This window comes from Ailuropoda melanoleuca, chromosome 8 (assembly GCF_002007445.2).
Source record: "Ailuropoda melanoleuca isolate Jingjing chromosome 8, ASM200744v2, whole genome shotgun sequence".
NCBI lineage: Eukaryota > Metazoa > Chordata > Mammalia > Carnivora > Ursidae > Ailuropoda > Ailuropoda melanoleuca.
This window is the reverse complement of record NC_048225.1, coordinates 93,176,252-93,186,669: the sequence shown is the minus strand read 5'-3', so window position 1 is coordinate 93,186,669 and position 10,418 is coordinate 93,176,252.

Sequence of the window (10,418 nt, the reverse complement as noted above, 5' to 3'; positions counted from 1 at the left end):
ATATATATATATATATATATACACACACACACACACACACATATATATATAAAATTTAAAAATGTCCTTCATGTTAATGTGTAATGAGTTTCTAGTTGTTATTTTAAATGAATTAGTAAAGATTGAATTTTCCAACTTTAGTTTCTAATATAGTAAATATTGATAGTTATAATGCTTATAAAAAATAGTTCATTGGGTTCCTTAATAAATTTTAAGAGTACAGTGTCTGAGACCAAAACTATGAAAACTGTTAATATAATAAATCCTAATGGCAAACAGATTATAAACAACAAACAGCTGGCATTTTCCAAGTGCTTTCTGTGACTCAAAAGAAATACGTTTTACATTGTGACCTAGTATACGTATACATACCCACATACATATATTCATGGATATGGAACCAAGGCAAAAGTTTCCTGAAGTAATATTTATATTTATTCTTATGTGCCAAATACACTGTTATTTTCTACTCTATTGCTTTTCTTTTAAAAATTCCTAGTCATAATCCGGGGTGCCTGGGTGGCTCAGTTGGTTAAGTGCCCGACTCTTATTTTTGGCTCAGGTCATGGTCTCAGGGTCCTGGGATCGAGCCCCGCATTGGGCTCAGTGCTCAGTGGGGAGCCTGCTCGAGGATTCTCTCTCTCTCTCTCCCTCTGTCCCCCTACCCCCGCTCATGCTCTCTCACTCTAAAATGAATAAATCCCTAAAAATAGAAAAAAATTCCTAGTCATACTCCAATACATTGATTTTATGAATCAGGTCCATAATACAATCTGTTTGTCAATAGGTCAGGACCTGAAGCATAAAAGTCCTGGCTTATCATAGAACCACTTGAAAAACATTTAAAAACACAGATTTTCAGGGCTAAGCACTGTTTCCACCTAAGTGAACAGGAAAGGGAAAGAAGAGTGAATCTACATTTCTTCCCCCTTGAAGCACACTTGTGAGAATAGCCGGGGTTGATACTTATCTGGGGATTACCTGATTCTGGCCCTGGAAGGACTGAGTCATGAGAGTACATATTCTGGTTTATTCTACATTAGACAATTAGTTATCCTAAGCAGAAATGTCTCCAAGTGAAGAGAAGTCTTTACTGAAATGCCCAGCACAGTGCTCCTGGCAGCTATGAGTGTGCTAGGCTGTTCCTAGAGGATAGGGTTTTACTGGAAGAGAAACAATTTTCCAGGAATCCAGAGACCTAGGTATAAGTCACCGCTGGAGAGGTGGGGAGGCCTTTGTAACTGATGAGAAAGGGGTTAAAGTTCTGGTATACCAGTTACTCTCTTTATGACCTTAGAAAAGTCACCAACTACCTAACCCCCCGCCTCTTTCTCTGTAGAGCGGGGATAAAAGTACCTGCTTCGCCGTGTTCTTTGTGTGGCTAAAATGAGGTACTGTGTGCAGCATGCTTGGCATGAGCCTGGCACACGCAGTAAGTGTTTTAAGATGGCAGGTCCTTTCCTTGAGGTGCTTGCCAGCGATTTGCTCTTTGATGTCGGGCACACTGGAAATGGTGATGCTGCCTCATCTACCTCCCAGGGTAAGTGTGGAGGTCAATGGGGAAAAAAAAAAAAGGATTGCAGGACAGAATGTGATCGTGCTCTTAGATGGGAGGGAGGTGCCCAGAATGGATCCTGGGGAAACAGCCTACACCATGGGGACAGCCATTGAGGACACAGAGGGCAGGTGAGCAGGTGGAAGCAAGAGTGCACGCAGCAAGGTGCCTCTGAGCACGGAGAGAGGGGCTCAGCGGACTCCCCTTCTGGTTTCCAGAGCTCCATATGGCCTCAATCTCCGTGGATCCCCACAACACTGGTGTCAAGTAAATATTACTAAATGAGAAAACAAGCTCAACAAGGTTAAATACCTGGGCCCAGGTCACACAAAAGGAGAGGATGTGATGTTGCAGCAGCAGCAGCTGCTGCCCGGGCCAAGAGCCACCCTGGGCAGACTTGTGGCTGGAGGGGAGAAGTGGGCTGGCTGTGGCTGGGGAAGACCAGCTTGCTGCTCTTCCCTGGGGACCTACAGCCCACAGGATGGACTCTCCGGCTGAGCCTCCCGTGACCACCAGGGGACGCTCACAGGACCTTCTGCAAAGGAGACTCGGCTTGGTTCTTGGGAGTGGCTTTGGTCTGAGAGCTGCTTTAGCGCCCAGTGGATCAGAGTGTCACCAGTGATGGCACCTCCACCCTCCCACTCTAGCCAGCTGCCTCGTGGTCTTGCCAGCCCCTCCACCTACTGGATTCTAACTCTCTGTCTCTCTCTTAGACACACACACAAACACACACACACGCACACGCACACACAGCCTCATGAATAGTTTCTACAACAGACACCAGATAATTGTCATCCTACCGAATGGTATTCTTCCAGGTTTATACAAAACAGCTCAGAGTCCACCATTCTCTCCATCTTTCCAGTTGTTATAAAACAGCATTTGCAGCATGCTGTAAAAGATACATCTCATCTCATCTCCAAGCATCTCCTGAACACTGCTAAGCAAAATGAAAAACATCTATGTGACAATCTGGGCAATCATCTGTCTGTAACGTAACATAAGGCCCATGTAATAGCTCCAAAGTGCATTAATCTCCTATTGAAATGAAATTATTTAGGCACATATTAGATTCAGATATGACAAGAGAGAATTTCCTGAGAGTCCCCCCCCCCCCCCCAAAGAAAAACCAAANACCTGGAGTGTTTTAGAAAACCTATGCCTGAGACTCATCCTGAGTTTCTGATTTATTGAGTCTGGGGTGCAGCTGGGCACCAGAATAAAAGCTCCCCTGATGATCTAATGTGCAGCCACGCCTGAGAACCACAGATCTAAGAGATTAGGGCAATCAGGTTCAAGAGCGATGATTAAAGAACTGGGTCTGGATATCCCAGAGGAAGGAAGGTGACAAATGATCTTCAGTGTGTCCCATTGACTTTCCATTATTCATACTAATTGAAAGGAAGACTGTCACGAGCAACTGTCAGATCTTAAATTTGAAAGTTCCTTCCTAGTTTGCAATGCATTTGATCTTATTTTAACCTCACCACAGCCTGGGAGGCAGACAGCGTAGCCATGCTTATCTGATAGAGGAGGAACAGGAGCCTCGGAGAGGAGAGTGATTTGCAAAGTTGGAAATGGGAGAACCATTTTGTGAACACTATAACCCAGGATTTCCAGCAGCCCCGAAGTCCCAACAATTCTATCCACATTGTTAAACTCTCCCCCACCCCCCCGAGGCAGAGCGAAATCTGTTCACCCAGTCAAAGATAGGAAACCTTTAAGAGCAGATGGAGTGGCAGAGAGAAAACCAACCAAAATGAAAAGTTCCTCAGCAGACAATGGCGGGCATGGCTTCATCTCAGGGACTATGAGAGGCAGTTGCTGCTTTATTTTTTCCCCTATATAGCTACATCTAGGCTAAAGATTGAAATGGCAACAGAAGGTTAGACTGTCAAGGGAACTTTCTAGCTTTCTCATCCTTGAGACCTTCAGCTAGAGTCTTATATGTGGCCCTTGAAGCAAGAATAAAGGGGGTGAGCCTCTGTTAATTACCTCGATACGGGAGTGAAGGCAATATTAAGTTCTTTGAAAGAACTACGATGATATTACAATAGTCAGTAATAGGGAGAACCATTTTAATAGTAAGCTATCCAAATTTTCAAAGAATACATCTTTGGAAACTTTGAGATTTTAGGTTGCTCTCTTATTCAGGGCTAGAGTAAACTTTGGAAGCTGGTTTTTTGTGGGGCCATGTGTGTATTTTCCATCCACTTTCCTCCCCCGCTGCATGTAGTCCTAGTGGGGCTGTAGTCTGATGCCCCAGGCCCTTAGATGGGCTCATGATCCCCTGGCAGTAGTAATTGGTCCAAGGCTGGCTTACGTCCCATGCAGGGGCAATCACAGTATGTGTTGGGTACAGATTAGAAACCCTAGCATCTGCAAAGAGAACCCCCAGATCTTGGTGGTTTACCAAATAGAAGTGCATTTGTAATTCACTCTAAGTCCAATGTGGCCCTCCATGGAGTCATTCAGGGACCCAAGCTCCTTTCATCTTGTGGCTCCATTCTCTTTCTGGGCCTCAGAGTCTGCTCTATTCAGCCAGCAAAGGGAGAAAGAGAAGAAGAAAATCACTTTTGGGAGGTTTCTATGGGCCAGGCTGGAAGAGGAGACTTTCACATCTGCTCACATTCCATTGGCCAAACTCATTCACGTGGCCACTCCAGAGGCAGGGGAGGCTGGAATGCCATCTAGTTGTGATCCCAGGAGAAGGAAGAAGCAGGTTTGGTGACTGGCCAGTCAAGCTCTGCCAAAAAGCCTTTCTCTGGGATTGGTATACGGATATCAGGAGGGCCAACCTGGGGTCATGCCAGCCTGCAGCACCAGTGGCCATCTACCACTCTAGAGGACAAATAAACCACCACACAGAGGGAGGCAGAGCCAGGAGCTGGAGAGAGAGAGAGAGAGGGAAGGGAAGAGAGAGAGCAAAGAAGGGGAAAGAAGAAAGGAGGGGGCCGTGGGAGGAGGAGGGGATGGGGGAGGGGAGGAGAGAGCACATTCCCACATTCCATGGTATGAGTATCTTTGGGCAGTAACGACCCTGGACTCCCAACTGTGGCTGCCATCAGGACCAGCCATGTACATGCCAAAGTAAATTGGGAGCCCCTTATTAAAAAGTTATGAAGAGTTTCAAGATAGGGGTACCTGGGTAGCTTAGTCGGTTAAGCGTCTGCCTTTGGCTCAGGTCATGATCCCAGGGTCCTGGGATGGAGACCCATATCGGGCTCCCTGCTCAGTGGGGAGTCTGCTTCTCCGTTTCCTCCCCACTCATGATCTTTCTTGCTATCTCTGTCTCTCTCTCTCAAATAAATAAAATCTAAAAAACAAAACAAAACAAAACAAAACAAAACAAAACAGTTTCAAGGCAGCCATAGCAAAGCATTAAACCAAGGATAGGCCTTTCTGGGCGTGGGGCCCTGTGTGACTTTATAGGTCACATGCCCATGGACTGATCCCGGGGGGGGGGGGTCACAAATGCCCTTTGGTCTTTCTGCCAATTTCATCTGCGTTTCTCCCACCAGCAACTAAAACTCCTAATGAATACAATAGCATTGCCCTAGACTCTGTCCCCCAGAGGTTGTAAGCCCTCGGCTTTTGGAAATTATAATAAATCTGGGCAAGTGTGTTTACGAGTCCTGGCATGGAGCTCTGTATACAGTGGATGTCAGTAAGGATTGATTAGGGCAGTTTTTCTCAGAGGCAGGAATCAGGACCGGGCTGAGCTCTGGAGGTTTGTTGTGGCTGTAGGATTCTGTGAATTGGCCTAGAGATGTACATGTCTTTTGACAAGAGAGAAGTCCCCCCAAAATTTCATAGTATACTTTCGTTCTTTGTAAACCAAATCCTACCTTCAGTACTTACCCCTTAAGGAACTTCATGGGGAATTATTTTATCGGGCCAAGAACTCTTCCTTTCAGAAGTGCACATTCTCTGAAATCAAATTTGCTTCAAGTGAGGTGCGTGCATGCTATCCCCTAAGCCCCTGCTCTCAGTTCCAGGATAAATGCCTGCTCCGAGCAGCAGAAGCCTTCAACCCCTCTGCATAGCACCCAGCCTCACCTCCAGACAAAAGCAAGAAGGTTTCACAGAAGAAAGAGGGTGAGTCCTCCATGTATCCCTGTCCCTGGACCCTGACAGACTTGGAGTTGCGTGGCGCTCCATGGTTTCCCTGAGGGAAAGCTTCCCCCTCGTTGGTTTCTGTATCATCTTCTGAATCCCAGAAAGAATTAATGTAAGCGTTTATCTGGTCTAGGCCTGAGCACCACGGGAAAGTACAGTCTTTCTAGAAGAGTCCTTGCATGTCTCTGTCTTCACAGAGAACCTGTTTCTAGTAAAGTCAAAATGCTAAGTAGAAGTGTCTCCCTCAGGGCCTACACTGAACAAGGAAAGACATGGGCAAAATAAAGGATGATAGGCATCTGGGTTTGTTTCGAGACCACGCACACTGGGGTCATTTTGACCAAACATGCCCTTGGGAAATCCTGCCTCCTCCAGGAAGCCTTCCAGAGTAATTAAAAGAAGAGCCAAAAGCTCGGTTTTGTTTTATCCAGCTAGAACCCTTACAGGTAACTGCACCCCTGCCCCATCTCCTTTACGGCTACAACACATAGAGGCACTCAGCGAATACTTGATGAATAAATGAATGAATTCTTTAAAAAGACCACTTACAATGTGCCAGGCATATTTTGGGAGATACACACTCAAATCAGACATGGACCCTGGCCTTGTAGAACTGAATGCAACCAATGATGTGGTTACATCATAAATGCCTCAGTGCTCTTTCATTTGTGGTGCCTTCAGCTCCCAGTTGGTGTCCACATGCACCATCCACTAAGCATGTTTGTAAAGTGCCTACTCCATGCCCAGAAGGTAGAGACTCAGAGGTGAAAGACCTGGTTCCTGCCCTGAAGGATTTCGCAGGCTATTGGAGGCAGCCGAATGGCCCGGGAAGGAGTGAGCAGAGATGCACCTAAGTTTACATCCCTGTGTGAGAGGTTCAGTGGTGAGGCTCTGCCGGGTGGTTCTGAGAGGGGATAAGGATCTGGAACACTGAGAAGCAGTGAGACAAGGGAAAGGAGCCCTGCCTTCCAGGTCTAGGCTGGCCCCTGGTGTATCAAAAACAGAATGCACTTGCCTGATGGTCAAGATCGCATGCAGATCAAGTGGGTCAAGTGCAAAGGGCCATTCAAATGTTAATAAAGGAATTTTCTTTTCTTTATTTTTAAATTTTTTTTATTTTTAAAGATTTTATTTATTTATTTGACAGAGAAAGACAGCCAGCGAGAGAGGGAACACAAGCAGGGGGAGTGGGAGAGGAAGAAGCAGGCTCCTAGCGGAGGAGCCTGATGTGGGTCTGGATCCCAGAACGCCGGGATCACGCCCTGAGCCGAAGGCAGATGCTTAACGACTGCGCCACCCAGGCGCCCCTCTTTTCTTTTTTTTTTTTTTAAGATTTTATTTATTTGTCAGAGAGAGAGAGAGAGAGCGTGCATGCGCACAAGCAGGAGGAGTGGCAGGCAGAGGATAGGGAGAAGCAGACTCCCTGCTGAGCAAGAAGCCCAATGTGGGACTTGATCCCAGCACCCTGGGATCATGACTTGGAGCTGAAGGCAGGCGTTTAACCAACTGAGCCACCCAGGTGTCCCAATAAAGGCATTTTCTTGAAGACAGTGCCATTTCTGTCCTTAGCAATATTGTTGGACTGGCTTATGTGGATAAGAGACGTATTTCTCCAGTCCCTTTCACACTTCAGAGCAGTTTCTTTGCCCAGGGCCTTGATTTCTTTTCTACTAAGGACAGGTGAACCTCAGCTAGATCTCCTCTGCCCGGTGCTCTGGAGCCTGGACACTTAGGGAGAGCCTAGCAGAGGCCTGCAGCCCTGAGCAGGGGCCAGAAGTCGATTTTCAGCTGTGAACCTCAGGACTCAGCTACACAGAGAGGAATAGCTTGTTCCTGGAATGGAATTCTCTGCCACACTAAACCTATCTGGGAGGAGAGACAGGGCTGGAGAACTTCCAAGTTTGCCTGCAGGGCTTCGGGAATGTTGCATTTGTTCCAGCAAGGGATTTGTAACTGGAATGCAGTACAATCAGATGTGCTAGAAAACACTCCAACTCCTGTTGGCTTGTGAATGCCTTTCTCAAGACTATAACACCTCTCTGAAATTTTTAGAAACTTTAAAAAATCATTCTGTTATTTTTGCCTTGAGTACGATAAAGTCATGCTTTTTAGTCCATGTTTTTATTTTTAGATTAGCACCTGACTAAATATATAATGCTAATTTAATACTCTATGTAACAACATTCATAAAAGGAAACAGATGCCAATTTCCATTTAACAAATGATGCAAGGTGTTAAATTGATTTAAAATAACTGTCTAAAAATGATTTGTCGATGAATAAATTTTGAAATAACATATTGTGTTGGGGAGCCATAGGAATATTAAGACAAACTGAGATTTCACTACATGTTGAATAATGGCATCAAACGTAGACAAACTATTTTCATTACCTACTACTAGAATTCTTGAGATTTCCCCTGAGTTATTTTGATACATTTTAGTGTTTTGTTTCTAAATGGTGAGAAAAGAGGAGGCTTTAGGTTGCTATTTGCAAGCGTGTCTCAGATAATAAAGTCCACAGACACGGAGAGCACTTTCATCAAATGAAAAGTCAAATTAGATATATTGCCATTATCGATTTTTAACATCACTTTTCAAGGTATTAGAGAATCTTGGTTGCTGTGGAAGAATTTTAATCAAATGAAAATAACAAGGAGCTGAATAAAGAGCATCCTTAGGCTAATTTGCAGAATTATCCTCATTTATGTGCTGTCATTAACTTATTGCATATTAAAACTAATATTCCATAAACACTTTCTATTTAAGCAATTCTTCATTGTGAAATTAAATAAATGCTATATGACCATGTATAAAACAAATTACAAATTTTGTGTCAATGTGTGGGACTGGACTAGGTCCTCAGTCAAAGAAATAAAACTGCAAAAATCTATTGTTGGGAGTAGCTAGGGAAATTTGAATATGGACTGGATATTAGACGATATTAAGGAATTACTGTTAATTTTGTTGGGAGTAATAGTATTGCACTGGAGTTACACAGGAAACTTTCCTTCTGCCTTTTTAGTGCATACCGAAGGGTTCGGGGCTGAGATGTCATGCTGACTGGGGTTTATGTTAAAATACTTCACCAAAAAATAGATTGAAGGAAATATGGCAAAATGCTAATAACTACTAAGCCTTGGTGAGAGGCATATGGAGGCCTCTTACACTTTTTGCAATACTTCTCTGTTTTCAAATTTAAATTTTATTATGAATTTTTAAAAATTTTTAAATTTCATAAAACAAGATTTAAAGAAAAATTCCACGAAGTAAAATAAAATGTAACCACCAATCACCGAGCATTCCCACCCCCTGTGGCTCCCTCTAGTGGCTGGCGGTGTTGGGCTGAGGGGAAATGGACAGCCCTGCTCAGTCCTCCAACTGGCGCCAGCCAGCGGCTACCACACATTCGCAGGGAGGCTCTCCAACTGTTTCATTCTTTTATTTGTTCTTATTGGAGTTTTATAGATAGAAATTGAGGCTGACATCATAACTTCCTTTAATGACTTGAATCCAGCCAGAGGAGAAACTTCTCACAGGTTTGAGGGTCACCAGTTGGAATTCACGGCAGTAGGACAAGCTGTGTCTGGGGCTGGTGGGTTCTGTCTGTCTTGACTGCAGTGGGGAGGGAAGGGTTCCACGGATGGCCAGTTACTTTAACTTAAAGAAGAACATGCTGTTGAGAGTCTCACATCTTACTTTTTTTGGGGGAGGGTAGGTTCATGTAGGGTGGGGGGGGAAGGAGGAAAATAGTAGATATTCTCTTAAGTGACCTCGCCTGAACCGCCTGCACCCTGCAACCGGGTTGACCCTGACAGTCCATTCCCTCGGAAAAAACACCCTGACCCCCATCCAGGGTACCCAGAAAGCTCACAGCTAGTAGACCCTATTCTAACTTTCCCCAACACTTTTGCCCCTAACAAGTGACCCGTCTGCTTACCGAGGGTCACTTCTGCTTGTCCCAAACTTGTTTAGGCCAGTTGTTCTTATTGGTGTGATTAAAGGGCACACAAGCCAATAACACTCAAGTGTGGAATTCTCATCAGACAATCCACACATGTCGCAAAAGAACGAACACAGCTTGGCAATTGAATGAACTTTTTTTTATGTCTTAACAGAAAATATGTAAGAAGCTTAGGTGTATATTTTCATTTAAGTGATTTTCAACTGCCACCAATTATGTAATGAGACAACTCCTTCATCTTGACTGTATTGGATAAGAGGTTTTCCATCATATGATTTTTTTGTCCAGACTTGAATGAAAATGATCCAAAACCAGATCATTAAAAAAATTATTTTTTTCTACTGAGCTTGGTCAGGCAATATATGGATTTCCCCCCATTGACTTATCTCATGGCATTTTATTTAGACTAATTGTTAAGATCCACTTGCATTTACTGAGCACACACTGATAGTTGGGGACAGACCCTTTCCCCACCCATCCCCCCACACTCCACTTCAGCCCAGGGTATGTGGGGAAGCCACCTGACTTTCCAGACATTGGAGCACCACATGCACATTATCAAGGTCTAACTGAATTAGAAATGGAAGGACAGTGAAGCCTGTACGGAGGCTCTTCTAGAACATTTCACCTGGTTCTTTGAGGCCAGTTAGGGGTTTTGGTGTCAATTTCCTCGGGGTGACCAGTTAGAGAACAGACCCTGGAATCAGACACCTGAGCTCTCCAGAGCAGTGAGGAGGAAGGCCTTGAAACTTCACCTCTGGAAGGAGCTGCCAGGTATTGGC